The sequence below is a fragment of the Halictus rubicundus genome, chromosome 16 (genome assembly GCF_050948215.1).
Source record: "Halictus rubicundus isolate RS-2024b chromosome 16, iyHalRubi1_principal, whole genome shotgun sequence".
NCBI classification, from domain to species: Eukaryota; Metazoa; Arthropoda; class Insecta; order Hymenoptera; family Halictidae; genus Halictus; species Halictus rubicundus.
The window spans coordinates 4,836,883-4,856,576 of NC_135164.1; the positions used below are offsets into that span (position 1 = coordinate 4,836,883).

Below are 19,694 nucleotides of genomic sequence, written 5' to 3' on the forward strand. Positions count from 1 at the left end.
TGTAGAACACTGAACAGTACCTGCTAAAAAATAAAAATATTTACGAATAGACTGTAGGTCTTCGTACTGGTATTAATTCATATGAATTAATTTATTTCAATTGGAGCCGAGAAATAATTCTTGTTCCGCACTCTGAATTCTGTTTTCATTAAGAATGGCATTGAAACTTCTAAATCATTTATGCTGAGTCGTAGAAGATCAAAAACGGTGCAAATACATAAAACCTATGTTTGGTTCTACGCGTTTAATTTAATGGGCGAATTATAGAAGAGTAGTACAAATATAAAAAGGTAATTACACTTAAGTTTGATTTTAATTTTCCTCCGATACTGAACCATTTTCGTAATAATCTAATAAAAAATCCACTCTAGTGGATCAACGTTCCATTAAACAGCATACTATTATATAGGATTAATCTCGAGTTTCCTACAACTATAAAGCGTCGAGAAAATTACAGCAATCAACTATTATTAGCATGAAATTATAAAAAGTTAAAACTTTTATTCTTCGTAACTGTTTGCTGCTACACAAAGTGACCTAATTTTTATAATACACTCGGGAAGGTATACTACGCGAGAAAATAAGTCAAAAGTATACAAATGTCTTTTATATATGGAGCCCCTGTTTCGAAAGAAACGAGTTTCAAATGTATAGTAAGACATTGCAACGTGTTATTGAGTAGGTAGCGGCTGGCGCGTCTGGTCATGGCTTACCGTTTCTACTTTGGCCGCGTACTAATGTATTCGTGGCGAATGAAATTTTCGGTTTTCTCGTAAACCGTTCCTCGTATATTTCGGATTAATATCTGAGGAAGATAAAAATGAAACGTGACGTATAAACCAGTGGGATCGCTATCCTCGTTTAGGTTTGCGCTAATAATCCTTTGCAACTTTTTCTTTGCTTACAATACTTTTTATTCTTCAACTTATTGACCGGTTTACACGATTTCTATACAGTAATTATAATTTATATTTATAATTTAATACTTACGTTACATCTTCAATTTTTTAGAAACATTGCAATTCTAAAGTATCAACTATTTTCATTTGTCAATAAGTGCTCAATAGATTTTCTTAACACTTTTAAACATAAAAATTTGCGGGAGTCAACGTAGCGCTCGTTAAAATACTTCGTGTTCAGAATTGATCTCAAACTACTTCTCGTTAATTATAAATTAGCTTAGCCAAGAATTTCCGAATGGAATGAATGTCCAGCATCAGCAATGAAGATGTAGGAAACATTTGAAACGTTAATGTATTCCTGGGAACGGGTAATTGAAAGGATTAAGAAATCGTAAAAAGATGTGACGCGTACAAGACGGTCATAAACATTTTCAGTAGAATCGTTCGGATGACCGAGGCGTTGGCACATGCCGGGAATCAAGATTAGTACCGACGCATCTGCTGGATAGGTCTATCGGATTATGTGTCTTTTTTTTCAGCCCAGAGTTGTGAACAGTGGACTCTAATAAGCTTACACTGAGCTGGTTCTTGCGGTTTCCGAAGCACGCATGATATTCCCCGTTGTAGTTGGTAATTTCTTCGTTAATCGCGACGATTCTTGGATCACGGGCGGGGTTGATATCACCGGCGGTGTACCGAGCATCGTTACAAATGGGCCTAGGTGTTCTGCGGTGAATCTTCGCGCGATCTTGTTATTTGAAAAGCTGGTAAATTGTCAAGTTTACTGCTCCCCGTCGAATCTATACTGGTTTCATTAATTCTGAAAAACTCCACCATCGGTTTCCTCAAACCAGGAAGAGCTTATACTATTTGCACAAACTCGACCGCGAAGGTTGAATCATCGGGAACAGGTTTTCATATTTAGAGGTGGAGAACACTGTTCTTATTTGCCCCACGTAATATCTTCATAATCACCGTGCTCGTCGCTATTCTTTTTTGTTCGAGCAATTTTCTACGGATTTATCAAACCAGTATTAATAGTATGTGCACACCTTTTTGCGCTCCTGTTCCGCTCGCAGAAAATTGCACGACTCCGGCGAAACGACCAATGAATTTTAGAAAATTAGAAATAATTTTTAGAATAGGAATGTGGAACTACTCCTCTTCTTGCTTCTTACATTTGAAGGAGAACCCCATCGCAGAAGTTGAAACGAGAGAAAAATGTCAGTGATGTATGCACCTGACAAAATGTCTTCATATCTGCGACCTAATTTATCATAGTTCTCGTTTATCCCGTCCTGTTTTATATCGTGGTACACTACATCCATTTCCAGTAATTGCATTAGGTTAAGAGGGATTTTTTAATTTAGCCTAATTCCTGAACGACGTTCTCCGTCAATCAATTTAATAGCAAGCACAAAACTTTCTTCTGTTTCAAAGATGTCATTTTCGTGGGACCTGTAAACCTATGAATCAGTTCAAAAATATGTAAAATAAAATTGTTGCGCGAAGACGTTTAAATTTGAATCATGAAAATGGTCCACCATCGAAGGGTCGACCCTTGGTGCATTTGTCGAGTCAGCGGCGAGCGTGTTGAGTTCACCGTTGGCCGGATTGATTGCAGTTCCTCCGCGAAATTCTCGAAAGGGTTGCATACAGAGCGAAACGATCGAGATCGAGAGAGGATCGATCGACGCGTGTATATCCGGCACGGTGGGAACAGGGCCGAGCCGTTTCGATAAGAGACGGAAGTTTTCGCGAAACGAGAGGAAGCTTACGGGCGAGATACGCGCAACGTGTAAGCGATTCCATACACCTGCACGGCAACTGTCGTCTCGGCGAACGGTACTTACCTACCGTAACCTGCACTCGCGGCTTGCGCGAGTTTCGTTCTATATTGCGCACGGTCGTGCACTCTTAACCTACATGAGTCGGTCCGCGGCGGCGTGGTGCACGGGTGCAAACCAGTGCATCGCCGCTGGATCGTTTTATTGATTCCGCCGAGATATCCGCGGAGAGAACGAAGACATTTACGCGGCGGCGAGCCTCTCGCTAACTAGTCATTCTTCTTTCCACGGTTTCCATTCAGAACTCGTTAAGATTACAAGGCAGGCGCCAGCCGCTTACATCGTTCCCGCCTATTTATCAGCCGAGCAATTTTGGTTAGCAAGATACCATTACACCGACCGCAAGAACTGGATCATAACAGTGATCAAACGGAACTGGATGCTTTCGTGATGACAGTTACGCGGGACGTACTACCGGAGACCTGATTTTTGCCGGACTTTTTATCGGCTCCGCGGGAGAACCTCGTGCTCCGTCAGATCCGGTGTCGTCGACCATTTGAATTAATTCTCCGTATGTTCTGGATTATACTGGACTCGGTCACGAACCCGCTTCTTTCTTCGGTTAGTTAGGCATCGATTCGATCGGAGGACATTTTATTAGTGGGTCAGATTGAGCTTTGTTCCGTCGCTACGAATTCGATTCGTCAGTAGATCCTTGTGGAAAATAAAAAAGAAAAGTCATTGGTACGAATTAATCCAGAAAATATCCTCGAGACAAGATTTTTACAGACATTTTTAGGAGACAAAATTGTGATTCTTAGGTGTAATTAATAAAATTTATCTTGTATACTACTTACGTGGAAAGTTGGAGACATAGTGCCCAGTTACGAGATTGTGGAGTATTTGATTATTTAAGGATCTAGTTTTCTCGAGTGTACACTTATTGGAAAACTTGAGCATATTGCGATTCCTATCTGACGCAAGTGAAAATAAATGGTTTCCCAGAGTGTCCAACGAAATTAAAAGCTGGCGTTAGTACTGTTTGTAGTACACTGGGTATTGCTCCGGCCGAATGTTTATAGAGCTAGAAAAACGTCGAAATCTAATTGCTTCACACGCTATAAAATGTAATGTAATTGAAGATACCTTATGGCGGTCGTATATGTCGGTGTAAAAAGTGAAATATGGTTTGTTCCTTCAGTACGGTCCTTGAACGTACAAAAATGTTTGTAGTCAACGTACCTATAAATGTATTTCATTATATATTTCATAAACACTGTTGATTAAATAATAGAAAATCCGGGTTAATTTTATTTGCTCGTATCATTTACAAAGTCACGATAAAAGATCTTTTCTCTTTTATTTTTTCATTATTTTCACACAGTTATGAAGTAATAGGCATGTCTGATACAAGTTTATTCAAATTTAAGAATGAGTATGGAAATATTTGCAAGGTTTGTTAATTTACTTTGACCTTGCAAATGTTAAGTCAGAGAACAATCCAATTAGAAGTAACCGCTTCTAACAATGTGCTACAAGATTTGCATAAATGTCCTCCAGTCTGAAATACCGACGTGAATATTCTTACGACGGTAACATGGCGCACTCTAGCTTGCAATGGAAGACTTTCGGTAAACTGAACGAACAAAATATTTGTATTATTTGCATGAGAATACAAATTTTAAATACCTGTTTAAATTCGAAGCAAGAATATTGCGAAATATACAACAAAAAAAAAACCACATCGTATCAACAATTCAGAAATGTGAATTAATTCAAACCTGTTCTTTGAGAGTTTCTTATATTTTTTAAATTTAATCAATGTAGAAATAATTTGCAGTAAATATTTGAATTTCTATACTGAAAATACACAGGTAACCTTATTAGAGAACTTTCCGCGAATCCCGGTGAACTTCTACCTTATCAACCATCGATGTCTTCTCGACTCTGACCTGCAACTGTTACAGTGAAAGTCTCTAGGAAACCATGAAGAATGAAATCTCTTATCGGTATAACGTTTTATGCAAATTAGCACTGGAATAATTAAAAGAAGCTACTAAACGTGTACATAATCCCATTAGCATAATATATTTATTTAATTTTTTAATTGCTGGCTCGGTTTTCAACATTTGAACAAACAATTTCTCTTTAATCTGTAAAGCAAAATTTATTTTACTAAATTATGCATCTTTAACTGTACTATTATTTAATGCTAGAATCAAATAGTCCTCTATTGAAATCAATTTCAGGACACTATAATCGACATTATTCCTCAAAAAGTTAAAACCGTGTTCGAATTAATATCGAAAATTAATCTTTCTAGTGAAGTAGAAGCACACTAGTGCATTTGTTACGTAAAATTATTTATCTTTACTACGTACAGGGACTGACCAAAGTAATAAGTAGACTGCAGACGTTGTAATTTGTAGAATACAAATGATTAATTTCAAACCAAAACTCTCCCGAAAATACACTCCAATCTTTCAAATGAATTTTTCAAAGCGCTCGCAACTTCTCGGTGCGTTGGCCCCCGAGGGTTCCTTAACTTTTTAATTTAAGGGAGAGGCTCTCTCCCGCGGGAAAAATAGAGTCGTCCTTCAAAAAACCCTCGGGTAAAATTATTGAAACGGGAAGCCTTTATCTCGGCGGCGTCGTCGCCACAAATCTCGTGGGCGAACGCGATAGGAAAATACAGATTGTTTCAGTGCAGCGGCGGCTGCAGTAAAACCCGTAAGAAGTGATTGCGAGCAGAAGCGAGGGACCGCTATCAGGCAAACAGAAAGGATAATTCCAAGTAGGAATGAAATCCTCCGGCCACTGGGACGCTTTTGTTCTATCTTTTTTTCGGGCCGTTACGTCGCGTCGTAGCCACACTCGGAGATCCTCCGACCGAACTGCAATTCTTGGGGACGGCGGATTCCATACATTGAAATTCGTGGAAGCGGCTCTCGAAAAAGTGGATGTGAAATCTTGTCAAACCAATTTACAACGTTATAAACGAAACGTAATTTGTCAGCTTAAATTGTAAACCGCAAATGGGTGCTATCACGGAATCTTTTATGCAACTATTTCTGAGGAGGGGTGCCAAAAATAAAAAGAAAATGAGACTCGACAGAGATTTAAGATTTTACAGAACTATCCGACAAAGACGAACAGGATTGATTTAAATCCGTCCAATTTAGCGACGTCCTCCCACAGGAAGTTTTCCAGCTTGCGTCCGTATTGCGGATCGTGGGATCCGCGGAAACCTTATTGCAAACGTGACTAATGTTCCCGCGCAAGAAACGACCGCCACTGCAACAGCTCGATAAGTCGTTTGACTCGCGACTGAATCCACAGGCTGACAAATGTTTCTTAGTCACGGCGAATGTAAAACAGGCGAGTTGAGAAACAAACTTGGTTTACTCGTTGTCGTGGAAAGTGTTTTTCTCCATCACGACGGCTGCGGACCGAGCATGCTAAAATATAAAGCAGCGAAGCATCTTCCTTGGAAATAGTAGTATTTAAAAATATTAAATATATATTATTTGACTTAAATATACAGGGTCATCCGTTTTTAAACGGCGAAACGTCAACCAGCTTTATAGAGGACACCAAATGAAACAACTTTCACCCCTAACACTTTTTTCGATTCGGTCTTGATTCTTAGATAATTGCAAAAACCCGTCATTTTTTGCGTTCACTTAAGATTAAATATATTAGTTTAAAATAAATAGGGGCATCTTTTTTATTAAGTCAACTTTTTTGTATGACCTTTGGATCTTGGTTTTTTGACATGGGGCACGCCGTGGAGACTGAATGAAATAACTTCGAATCAAAAAAAGTGTTAGGGGTGAAAGTTGTTCCATTTGGGGTCCTCTATAGCTGGTTGACGTTTGGCCGTTTAAAAACGGATGACCCTGTATATTTTCTTCATATATGACGAGCTTTATCCTTGCATTTGCCTTTGACAGTAATGGAAATATTGTCCATTTTGTAAATATGAATGATTGCAGTGATGGACACTTGGTTTGCTCGATCGAATAATTTTTGCCAGTAGAAAACTGGTTTGTTCCAATCATTAAAAATTTTGCAACGTCTAAATCTGTCACGGTTTTATAACTAGAGACCAGCCAGCTGATGCCGTTGCAGTGGAGCTGTGAGCATTTCCGTGAGGCTGTAAAGATAGGTTTTTACGGTCCTGGGGCGACCGTGCGTCACAGGACATCGGAGACATCTCGAGACATCTCTAGACGTCCTCGTACAAGAGAGTCAGACGGCTGCAACATGACGCGTATCGCTACTTTACTCCGGCGCTGGGGGAAAAAAAAAAAGAAATCCGAAAGTGGTTAGGGGAGATGAACAACGTTGTTGCACGACCGGCAATGCGTATTCACTGCTCTCGAGGGCGCTGTTTGACCTTTCTTCTGACCCTCGGAAAAGATACCTTGCACCGTTCTCCACTGGAGGTCTATTTAGATTGGAGCAGCCGTCGTCCTTGAAATCGAAAGGGTTCTCGTGAAAATTCTATTCGCTACAAAAGTTTCATTTCGACCTCTATTGTCTGGAGCTTATTGCCAACTTAATTTAATCGCAACGACTCGGTCCCTCATTTTATAACAAACGATGACGTTCGCTTGAAATAGGTAATATTCACATAAAAACGTTGTGAGAAATATGTTTGCTACGACCACTTGATTCAGCAACAATCTTCGCAGTATTGACTAAACTGCGAATTTTTATGCTACGTACAAATATCTTGCATTAGATGCCAAGAACTTTTGTTTTTTCAATAATTTTAACAAGTTGGGAGGACACATAGATTTATATTTTCACTAATTTCTAAGAAAAGGAATGCAGCAAAAATTTATTTCCTAAAAATATTTCCGATCGGCTCGATCAGTAAAATGAATAGTAGTGAAGTATAAGTAAGTTTATTTAAACTATAACTTTTTAGTGAATTTTTTAAGTATATTTTTCGTAGTCTTGAAAATACATAATGACAGGGATTTCCTTTCACTGTGCGATCATAAATACGGCACGTTATTACCATCATTTGCGGCAGTACTCCGTGCTCGAAGTGCACGCACATAAACATGCCCCCGCACCATGCGACTGCGAACTGTAACAGAAACTTCTCAGGAGCAATGGAACAACGATAAAAGCTCGTAAACAACGTCATCCCTTTATACTGCCCCCGAAACTCCCTTCGAGCGAGACTCTCGGGAAACCGAGAAAGATTCGAACTTCATGACTTACGGTCCATTGTGGTTATTATGCAAGATATTAGGGGGGTACAGTAAATCTACAAAGCAATCGGCTCACGCGAAACGGGTAACTTCCACGGCTAGACCATCCCGTGGCTAGTTCTCATAAATTTTCGAAACACTCGTGGACCTATGCGGCTGCTGGAAATAACACGAGTGTTAGTATACATCGCGTCCGACTTCGGCGTATTACTGTCAAGGACGCGGAAAAGTTTCCTAATTTCCTCCGGTGAGTTGTTCAGCATACGCGCGTAGACTAGCTATTTCTTTGAAAAGATTCCAAGGCCACTTTTCCTTTCTCTAACCCCTCCCGATTCTTTTTATCTCGACAACGAGACTGAAGAGTTTTCTGTTGTTCTTTTTTTTAACGACGATGTAGCTCCGATTCGACTATCTTTAGAAAAATTGATTTGAATGAAATAATATACCTCTTGTGTGTAACAGTCGACAGGTTCCTTTTAAAACATACGCAATCTCAATTGTTTTTCCTTAAAAAAGAATAATTTATGTACCCCCAGTGCTAGTAAATGTGTACGCAAAATCCTAATGCGAAAAGTTTAACAGTTCTTCTGAAGAAAATGTCTAAATATTGGTAAAAAGAAAAATGGTATATAAAATGATAAAAAAATAAATAAAACTAAAATGGGGTGCTCGATGAAGAGGATAAAATCATCATGGAACAAGACGAATATCAGTTAAATTGTTCAAAATTACTGCTACCCTGAAGAATTGTGCCCAATGTGAACAGAAATAGAATCTAGAAGAAACCATTCGAAAGAAGACGCACAGAAGAAAATAACTCATCAGTGGAAGTAAAGAATTAACTGGAATTGTGCAAAGTACAGGATAAGGAGAAGATAGAAAATTAGACGCGATTAATCCGGCGAGCCTGCTGTTTTTTACCGTCGGAATTAGGCGAGCTAGCTGATTCACCGCGCATCCATTTAAACCGTGTACTCGTGGCGGGATCTCGTAGATGTTCCCACTTATCCGTGGACCGTAAAACTTTATTAGAAGCAGAAGCCGGCCTCTGCTAGACATGCAGGAGCTTTATTACACGGTGGTGCTCGATCGCGCGGCGAGGTCGGCAGATGAAATGGACACGGAGGCGAGGTCGGTTAATGACATTCGACGAGCACGCGCCCGAGAGTTTTCGTTGCACAGGCTGTGCGTCTGCACGCCGGAATCGAGTTTTACTTTCATTCGGTGAAAGTGCCCCGTCCCGTTCTCCCTTTCTACCGCGAGCTTATCAGACTGAACACCGTTTTTCTTATTCTTATTCGCCCCCCTCCTCCTCCCCCTCCCCCCTCGCCGACGTCGTTTCCACGGGGTATTTTGTTCCGGAGGAACTCCGAGTATCGTTCCTCTTTTCCTTATTGGTTCATGGCGAAACAGACCGGCTTCCCTTCAATTGGTTTATTGCGTAACGGACCTGTCGAACCATACACTGAATTATGGACGCTGTAAAAGAAGCAATTAACTCGTTAAGAGGCAATTTTCGTCTGAAACCCAGGTTTCAAATAAATCGAGTTTACGCGCACCGTTTATTACCGGTCTGTGTGATTGCTCGGTCAGATCGAATTATGTTAATCGCTTATTTACCGATTTTTTAATCAGCCGAGCAGCCTTGCTTGATACTAATTGCGTAATGAGTGGTTCGTTAACCGAATTATATTTCTTGGGGAAGAGGGAATTAACACATTAACTGCTTGATTTTTGTACGACTCCGTTTTGCAAATGGCGTGGAGCTGAAATTTTTCGCACTGAGTTACATTAATTATATATATGGAATATGTTAAGAGCCGAAATTTCTAACTCTATTTTTCAATACATTAAGCACATTGGTTTAATACTAATTGTATGAGTAGTGGTTTGTAAAAGCTGTAAAAGCAGCTCGAATCGCTATCAGTAGAAAACGTGCGTAATACACAGACGCGTTATCGAGCTGCACCCAATAGCACGGATCCTAATTTTCAAACTTGATATTCCCGAACGCGAAAACTCAAATAAGCGGATGTACATTTTACGTTTTCCGTGAATTTGCACACAAAGGCATTTTATTCGCGGTTACGCCGTTGCAGCAACTCTCTGAACGTTCTCGAAGCCTGTATATCGGAATGAAACGAAACCAAAACCCCGGGGAGAGGTCTTAATCAAAGCCCTCCGACTACAATAAAATCACGATCGAACCTCAGAGTCGGCGAGTTCCAATCGCGGTGGCTCCAAAACAGGATCTCGCCAATCGACGACAAAAACTTGTCCGCCTAATTGGGGCTAATATTCCGGAGCGTGGAATGCGGAATGCAAACATCATCGCACGGTGCTTGTGTAAAGCTGCGGTTACAGTGGACGCATTTTATTTTTCTTTTCGCGATCTAACTTTCGCGAGTATGTCCGAATTGCTCGTCGCACAAACGTAACAAGCAAAAATATAAAACTCTCAGCCCAGTCGAGAACAATGGGAAGCCGAACAGGTACCCTCATCCGCAATACGACGGAAGACGGTCCCGTGACATCGCCTTGTATCGAATGGAAACTTTCGTAAAGTTTTCGTCGATTTTCGTATTTCTGCAGAAGAAAGGATTGCAATCTTCGCAATCCCTGGTTGGGATCCACTGTAACCGCAGCCTAAGGATCGCATACACAAGCGCACCGGCCGCATTTAATCCGGCCCTCGTTTGATTTTAGACGAAGCCCGCCCAACAAATTCCCTAGGGAGAGAAACCTCATTCCACCGAACGGCCTTCTGTTCGCCGACACACGCAAGCCGACATCACTTACCGCCTACTTGATGAAAAAGTTTCGTGGCTGTGTCGCTGGGATCCCGCGACCATAATCCGAAGCTCGATCAATGCGAGACATTTTTCTCTTGCCATTTTGTCCGAACCTCCGCTGTGGCTGTGAGCACGATTTTAATTATTGCAACTTGATTTTTAGACCTAGAATCCTCATTTACAGGACAAAATCTTTATACAATTTTCGGCATTACAAAATTATATAATTACAAAAGAATTTCTACATGCCTTTTCCGTAATAAAAATTCGCGAGTACGTGTGTCTACGAAAGCATAGAAGCTGCCCTTATTTTATAAACAAATTCGCAGCCAGCAAAACGATGACTTAAACTCCCTCTAATTTTGCACAAATCATGTCGCAGTTTATTTTGAACAAAATCCTTGATGACAACGGCGAGACATGATCGATTTAACGTGAAACGGCCCCTACCCATTCTAGAACCGTTCGGGGAAAGATGAGAATCAGAGAGGACAGACGGTGACAGCGATATCACGAAATCCTCTGTTTGAACAGAAATTGTTTGAGCATCCAGAGAGGGGCGCGGGATTGGATTACGGGTTTTTTTGTGAATGGGATTAGCTTTTGGAGTGGTACGACAAAGTTGAACGGACTTGTAAACAGATTGACTGAGATGAAATTATTTAAACAACAAGAAGAAGTAGAAACGATGGAATACAGGCAAAGTATGCTTTGATAAGTGCCGAAGAAAGGCTTGCGTAAATGGTTCTGTTGAAACGAGTGCCCTTGTGTATGATTCATAAATCTTTTCTCTTCCTTTTTTAACAATTTTTCTTTTACGAATTTGTACGCGCACTATCTCGCGAATCGTTCAAAATCAATTCCATTTAAGGAACGAAACTTAAACGAGTTACCTTTTAAATTGATAACGCAAAAACGATCCGTCTCGATCATCAAGCGTACCGCAATGTACCACTTAACTTCCATTTACAAAGTTTTTTTCGCATCTTCATTACTTTATGAGATATGTCACTTAAGCGCGAACGTGCTGCATATTACGAAATAACTATCTGTTGTGCGATGGCAACATGAAATAAATGAATCTCAGTCTTGCCAAGTGATTTTTCGCAACGAAAGTGTTAACAAATTTTATCGTGTGACACTCTAAAGCGTAATTCATACGATGTAAAAAACCATATGCTCAGCTTTCACTTTCTGGTAATTATACCGATGAAGGAACACCTCATCGGTTTTAATGAACTTGAAATATGTTATACGGGTCAACGTTCCGAGAGATTTTATTTATATACGTGTACAATCGTCGTTTGGTTTCATTTTTGTCATATCTTCGAAACTGAAATCGAGCTTTCTGTTCAGATATTTCAATTTTCCCTTTGAAAATGTTTTTCTCATCTTTGAGGCTATTTTAAATATCACGCATTGTTTTTGAAATAATGCTTTCAAAAATTTACGATTTTGTTCAAATATTCTCTGCCAATAGAATATGTTCGCACACAGCTTCCATTTTGAACAAAACAAGCTTGTAAATTCGCGAAAGGTACTATTGAATTGGTATCGGCTAACGGGTCTGTGTATGACTTGCCGTATCTACTTCGTTAAAACGCTTCTGCCTGCGAATCTGGCGAATGTTCAATATTTATTTTCTCACAAACAAAGCCTCGCATATTTCCAATATTTTCTGTTTACTTTTCCGCTCAGGATCAGCCTCTTTTCAACTATACCATAAGTAATTTAACACTCTGCCAATTGTCCACTTTCAATTCCGTAAAATTTCTAATCCACTCTAATTGACTCAATTGTCTACGTTTCGCACACGATTGCTCGACTTTTCTCTCGCTCGTGAATGCGTCCCAAGAATCGCACCTACGGCATGCTCTGCCTAACTCGGCGTCGATCTACCCTAATCGATCGAAGCGTGATCGCGCGTGTAGTTTCGTCACCGATGATTCAGGCGAGCGCGTGACCCGACGACGCTTGAAGACCGCCGTACCTCTTTACGAGTGGCAATTCGTCGGAGCGAGAAGCGTGTTCATGCACCGAAGAGCGATCGCAACGATGCTGGAAACAAGCTGACACCGCGAGACGTATAACCGAACCGTTTAATTTATACAGGATGCTCGGGACGTGGCGTCACGAAATTTACGAGCGTCCGATGGGGCTTCTAGAATGACAGAAAATCTTGACAGATAGGTCTTCGTAGACACTTCGCCTCCGGGACGAGACTACTTTAAAGTTTCGTCGGTAATGATTTACGAATGATCGTCACGTAGTCGACGCAACAGAAGGCGTGAAAAGTCATGCATTACTGCGAGAGCGTGGAAAAACATGCCTGGAATGATAACGAACAGGTCTATAAATGGCCTCTTGGTGTATATCCAACTAGTCGAATTTTCTCATCCCATATGCTAAGTTTTTCTATTGCTGTTCGTTTTACTATGCCTTTTATTTATATATATATGATCATTTCCATGTACAGAAAGACTGTTTTCCTTTTTATTAAACATCTGGAACCTCAGATATGATCAATTCTAAATAGGAACATGTAAGCAAAGAAATGAACACTAATATTTGGTTCAGCGATTGACACTTGCAATAGATTGATTACAAGTAGCTCCAAAAACACTATATTTCCAGTTTTTGAACAGTTGTTCATATTTCAATTAAATAATTAAATAGTTCATATTATGGATTAAGAAATTATACCAGGATAATAGTTCCAGTAGTCAGCTGTTTAAGATCAATGGTTAGCCACCTTAACCGTTATTAATATAATTTTCCCAATTGTTTTATATGAAGCTGTACATTGGAAGTGAGGAATAGGTTAACCAGTGAGATCATTCTAATATAGAAGTAAAGGAGTTTGTTGGTAGATATCCCTTATTTTCAGGAAAGTTGATTACTCGATTAGGGCCCAAAATAGAGCACATGTACCCTACTATAAATCTTTCGTTCAGAGCTTAATAAAACCACAAAATTTAGTGGCGAACGACTAAGGAGATCTATAAAATATCACCAATTTTCTATTTATAAAGTACCAGTTTTTGTACCAGTTAAAGTACCAGAATTTTCCTAACCATCCACAAGTTTAATTATAGTATGATCTAAAATAAAGCCATGAATGAAACCTGTATGGAGCATGCTGGATTCGAAGATGCTGCGTATTCGCAGCAGCTTTAATGCTCAGTGGTGTTCGTGACAGGACATCAAATTTGTTTGCGCGGAGGCTAGTTAAATCTTCGCAGGACCCACTCCTTCGAACGTTAGGCGAACGGTATCGTAAAGATCGCAGTGTAAGACCATCGCGCACAGTAAGGCGTATCGGGCTGTCCTCCTAAAGTCGTCGACGTACGAGCGACGACTTACGAGGGGCGTGCATATTTTCCTTTCGTTCGTTGCAGTTTCTCGTTTTTTCCGTTTTTATTTTCTTTTCTTGTTGGTTCGTCGCGATTACTCACGGGCGGCCGCGCGACAAGGCGCCAAAGATATAATATACGGTGCGTCGCGTCGTTCATGGCTCTCACGTCGGTGCACGTTTCCTGCCGTCCCGCGTAGGATTACACCGAAGTATTTTTCGATTTCGTGCTCCACACGATCAAAAAGAAGGGAAATCAGGCCGCTTGTGCGTTCACCCCGTCGCCGCGGCCGCGATCTATTAATTGTACGGCCGGAAAAACGTTGCCGCGCGGAATCCGCACGACGATGGACTGTCCTACGCCCGTAAAATGCTGAGCCGGAGGATGATGCATAACTGACGACCTCAAGGTCTATTAACGGAAAAGGGGCCGATAAACCTCGGCGAGGTAATATTTTCGTCCACGTTGTCGACAGACGTGGGCAATACTCGGCGAAATAAATATTTCAAATACCGTTTCATGGGACATGTCTTTTCAGAAATAAAATATTTCTATTCAGTCTGAAACACAAAGTAAAAAAAGACTGATATAAATTTTAGAGCTCACCCCTTGTAATTGATCAAAATGATCAGAAAGTGTAGGTGCAATCAGTTTTCTGTAATCTCTGTATTAAATAAATTTTATAGAATACAACTTTGGTACATCGTTTTCTACAATAAATAATTGAGAAATAAATTCGGATGGCACACAGTTAGACCGCTCGCCCTGTACACAAGAAGCGAAATCGGCAGGCCATGATCGGACACATGAACCAATTCCTATTCAATAGCACGCGCACTCGATAAATCTAGAAATTCGATTTTCTCGAAAACGAAACGAACCGCAAAACTTCATTCCACGTTTCCGACGTATCTCTTTACATCCCCAGATTCGTTCCTTTTTCCGAAAACACTCGGTACATTGAAACATTTCAGAGATGTAATTATACTGCGGATTTTTCCACGAAATAAAAATTATAGAAGCTAGAAAAAGACATTTACTTCTGTTCCGAATAACTTCGTACAGATATTAAGCACGACAATATAATAGAATTTCCAAATTCCTTAACTCTCGGTGATCCGAGTAATTAAATCCCGGTGATCAGGGTAATTTTGCACGGTACTGTATCCTTCCATTAGAGCCTGCAGACGCTGGAAAGGTTGCGGCAAGTGCCGCGATACCTAATCTCGCGTGGACAGGCATTAGACGTCGGGAGAAACGGCAGTCCCGGCACCGCGAAACACCTGTGCGAACGATTAACCGGCGAGCGAAAAAGGGCCGATAGTGGGCCGATAGTTGGCGATGCGTCTTTGGGCTGGTGCACAGGTGCAAACGTTGGCGAGAGCGATACCTGCGGCCAGGCAAGGATACGCGTCGAAGAGCGGCGGTGGCGGCGCGTTGCCGAGCCCGGACAGGAAGGGGCCAAAGCGGATACAGAGAGGGAGGAGAGGGGCTAGCTGTCGTCGCAGCAGCATCAGTTGCCGGCACCGCGCGTTACTCTGCGCTTTAGAGATCTGCCAGTCCCGGTCCGGTGTCCTCAGACGCTCGCTCTTCAGTGCTCGGTCATCGCGAATCTGCCACGCGATTCCCCCTGTGACATCTCGCACCTTCGCGGCAGAACGTCCTCCGGCCTCTTACGAGAATTGTTGTTACACTGCGAATTTCTGAGCAATTGTCCACAATAGTCTATTTTTTAGAGTAGAGTTGGTGAGTCATCTAAGACTGGAACCGAATATATCTCCGTTGTTTTCAAGGCTGCGGGAAATTTCGAAGAGAGCACAACGTTTCTTTTAAAACAGCTTCTGTATTAAGAACGATTACTTTATATTTTTCGAAACTTTTAAGTCGACTCTATGGTCACTGATTTTTTTTTTTCTTTTTAGTGGAGCCATTTTTGATACATTAGTCGGCGCATTTCCTGTGAGCATTGAAGCAGTGAATTTTTGAAAATATTATATTGCGCTATGTTGTATTGTGGTGTAAGGACTATACATTGTTTTCAAAGTATCTTTGTTTTAGAAACATTGAAAACTCTCAAGTTTCGCTCTTGAAGTTACCCTGCGTGCAACAAGTACTGGACACCGTGTATTAAGGTGCTACTTTGTTAACTGAAAAATTTAAGTACAAAGTACCATTAAAGTACCTTGAAATGTTTGTAAATTATTCCCGGTGTTGCAGGGTAGTATCATTACTTTGAATTGTTGTATAAATAACAATTAGTGTTTGCAGAAAATCACGCTGAAACGATGAACGGATAAAATCATGCTACATTCTTTTATTATTTCATTAATATTAACAAACGATTTGGAATAATAATATTCACAATATTCATGACTCTTACGAACCACTAACGAGTCCATTTTTGTAAATAATCGTCTACTTACATTCAACAATTCGGAGTTTATCACCATTCGAACAGTCGATGCCATGAAACAAATTTCTGAACGGCAACCTTTAATAACTTTCTCCTTTCAATTTATCGAACGTTAAATGAAACAAACTAACCGAAATTTATGAATTCAGTATTTTTGCGGGAACGTACCCGAACGATCAAATTAAAAATCTGAATGGTTTCAAATGGATCTTTAATTGCAGAATTAACCTAATTTCAGCGTCATTCGCTCGCAATAACAACGGCAATAATTTTCCACGAAGGAAAGAAATCACTCGGAACGATTTCACGCGCGAAAACTCGTATGTCCCGGTCTTTCCACCGTGCGTCCATTAATGCACGCATAAGTGTCGCTGGATGAAACTGGAATATCACCGAAATACACTCACATAATTATAAATTACAACATTGTATCGATACAGGCACGGTTTGAACATATGCCATAATGAACGTAAACCCATTAGGAATCATTAAAAAAAGATGCATTGAAGGTTGCCATTCCATCCAGCAAACGGGCTATATAAAATTTTAAGTAAATTGTTCAAGCAAATCTTAGTTGGGTAAACGATCGGAAAAATAATTGTGTCAGAGAACATATTTGTAAATTATGCATTCACATTTATTTATTCTTAGATAAGAAATCTAAATGCATTCCTTTAATTGATTTTGATTCTTCTAGAATATCCAGTCTTTAATTACCATAAAATCGAAACACTTAACCGAAACAATGTTTCTATAAATTCAAATAGCAAATTTGGTCAAGGAAATATTTTATTACCAATTTATCGACTTATTTCGCTCACTGTAGAAATAAAAATTAAAAATACACGTGAAAAATGTTTCGATGCGTTGACCAGGTCGCCTTCTCTCGAACAGAAAGTTTCTCGCGAGTTAAAGTTCACGTTCCACCGGGTTTGATAAATTACCAGTGACACAGCATGAGCTGCGATTTTTTTAAAACCAACCATTACACTCTACCACCCTTAAGGTGCGCAGAGTAACGCAGCGGCAGGCCGATGTCGTAACGGAAACGATCTGCCGCGATTCGACGTAATTTATAATCGTTCATTTCGCAAGATCTCGGACGTGTGTGTCGTTAATTCATCTTTGCAACTTTCATCAAAAAGTTTCCACTACGGTGTTGCATAAATTGTCGCGTATCGCTCTTGTTGATTTTATTTCTTTCCCTGCATTGAAGCGATCCGATCGATCTGGTCTTCTAATGATTTATGGGAATCGAACGACAGAATGATTAAAATGCGGTACGCGAAACGGTAAATCTGCTTTACAAATCTTCTTGGCAAATATCCTCGACAGCGGATGTTTAATGAGCTTTCGATTGGACTTTTTATTCGGCAGAAACATTTTATTTCTGGACTCTGCAGATCTTGCCACTTTTCTTTTGTTACTCTTTCTCCCTTTTTTTCTTGCTTTGCAATTCTTCCCGTTATCATTTATCTGTGTGTTACTTGTTTGTAACAAATTCGAATCATTTCTTCATATTTCTGTAAAGAATGCTTAAAGATTTACAGTTCTGTCGTTGGAACAATCCTTTACGAGAGCAGGTTGATATTAATGTGGACGATAAATTAGCTATTGTTCCTGCGGATGGTGATCCTCGTGCATTATTTCTGAAACACTGTACCGCGGGACATTAACTGGCTACGCGACACCAGAGCGCTATACATCATTGACGTTGGGCTAGTTGAAAACCGCTCGTTCTCCCTTGGGAACGGTGACAAATTTTATTACCAATGTTTGCGGTAACGTTTCGAAAGATTACGATGCTGTAAATTCCATTTCATGATTAAATTGTCGAATTTGAATCGATTGTCGTGATAAATCAATTTTAGCCCGTTATATTCTTATTTTCTGGATATTAGAAAGCTAGCTGCACGACTACTACTCGGACTCTAGACATAGTGCGTCGAGTGCTTATGACCTTCACCCTGAGAAGGCGCCGAGCGAGCGTGCCGAGAATCTAAGATCGAGTGCAATTCCGCGTGCATAAGGACGACCACGAAGAGTCGTAATAGTTCTGTTAAGGGCTGATCCTAATAGTCCTGTTAAGGTCGTCCGGTTAAGGGCTAGAAACGCGGGAGAAGGGTGTGCGCTGCCTCCCGGAGGATCGACAGGATGCCTCTGACAAATCGGTGCGATCGTCAGCCGCGCGATCTGCGGACACCGGCGAGAAGGTTTGCGCGAGCGACGATGCGAATTGCGGACGACACGGGTACGCGGTTTGCCCGCGGGTAATTCGAAACTCGCGCGCGATGTCGATATCGCGCGCGCGATCATGGCCGCTTCTGGACCCGCGAGCGAGACGGAACTGCGAGACCAGAAACGGGGACAGTCTCGCGAAGAACGCGAAAAAAAAGAAGCAGAAGAACGCCGTCGACAAGGAGAAAAAGTGTCCTCCGCAAGCCGGCGGCTCTCAGGTGCAAGCCAGACGGCTTCTGACCAGACACTATTACCCGGAAGGCGGCTGGGGATGGGTAGTGACCGTTGTCAGCACCCTGATACATCTGCTGGGACCCGGTCTGCAACTGTCGATCCCGGCGACCCTCGCTCTGCCAGCCACCGTCAAGTTTTACCATCATCCTCTGCACACCGCCGGTGAGTATCACTATATCTGCACGACCGTTTGTAAGGAATTCGAGCGACCGCGACCCATGCGGGCCGCAACCATAGGCCGGCCAAGGGCGCAGCTTATGATTACGGTGCGGACGTGACTTCAGGCTATTTTTGAGATTTAGCGGAACTTTATGTTTTATGATGATTTATTAGAGACTTCGTATTTTAGCTAAAGGTCTCAATAGCCGTTGACGTACCGTAAGACATCTGCGGACCAAATGCGTAACATTAAGGGCCCTAGGTAGGCGACGAGGATTCGGGGCGAGGGTACCCTAATAAACTGGTCGGTTTCCCTCACCCTGTCGCCTCTCGGAGGGCGTACTTTAGAATTAAGACACCCGTGATTGGCTTCCGAAATGTAACCGCCTACACTGCAAAAACAGTTAAAAGTGTAGAGCGGAGAAGGAGACAACGTTGTCGTAGCGCGCACGAGGGTAACCTCTAGTCCTTGTCTTTTTCTGAATAAACGTGTTTATGAAATCGCATTCTAAGATCCTCGACATTCTTACACGTTCGAGTATGTGTCGAGAACAGTTGCCGCCGGATGCGATTTCCGGCTTGATGAAA

General features: G+C 41.1%; 1 protein-coding gene across 1 annotated transcript in view; it reads left to right on the forward strand.

Moving 5' to 3' along the window:
- The window catches only part of LOC143362063 (uncharacterized), a 53,768-nt gene that overhangs the window by 2,145 nt on the left and 31,929 nt on the right, over window positions 1-19,694 (forward strand). The gene's annotated exons all lie outside the window — the stretch shown is intronic.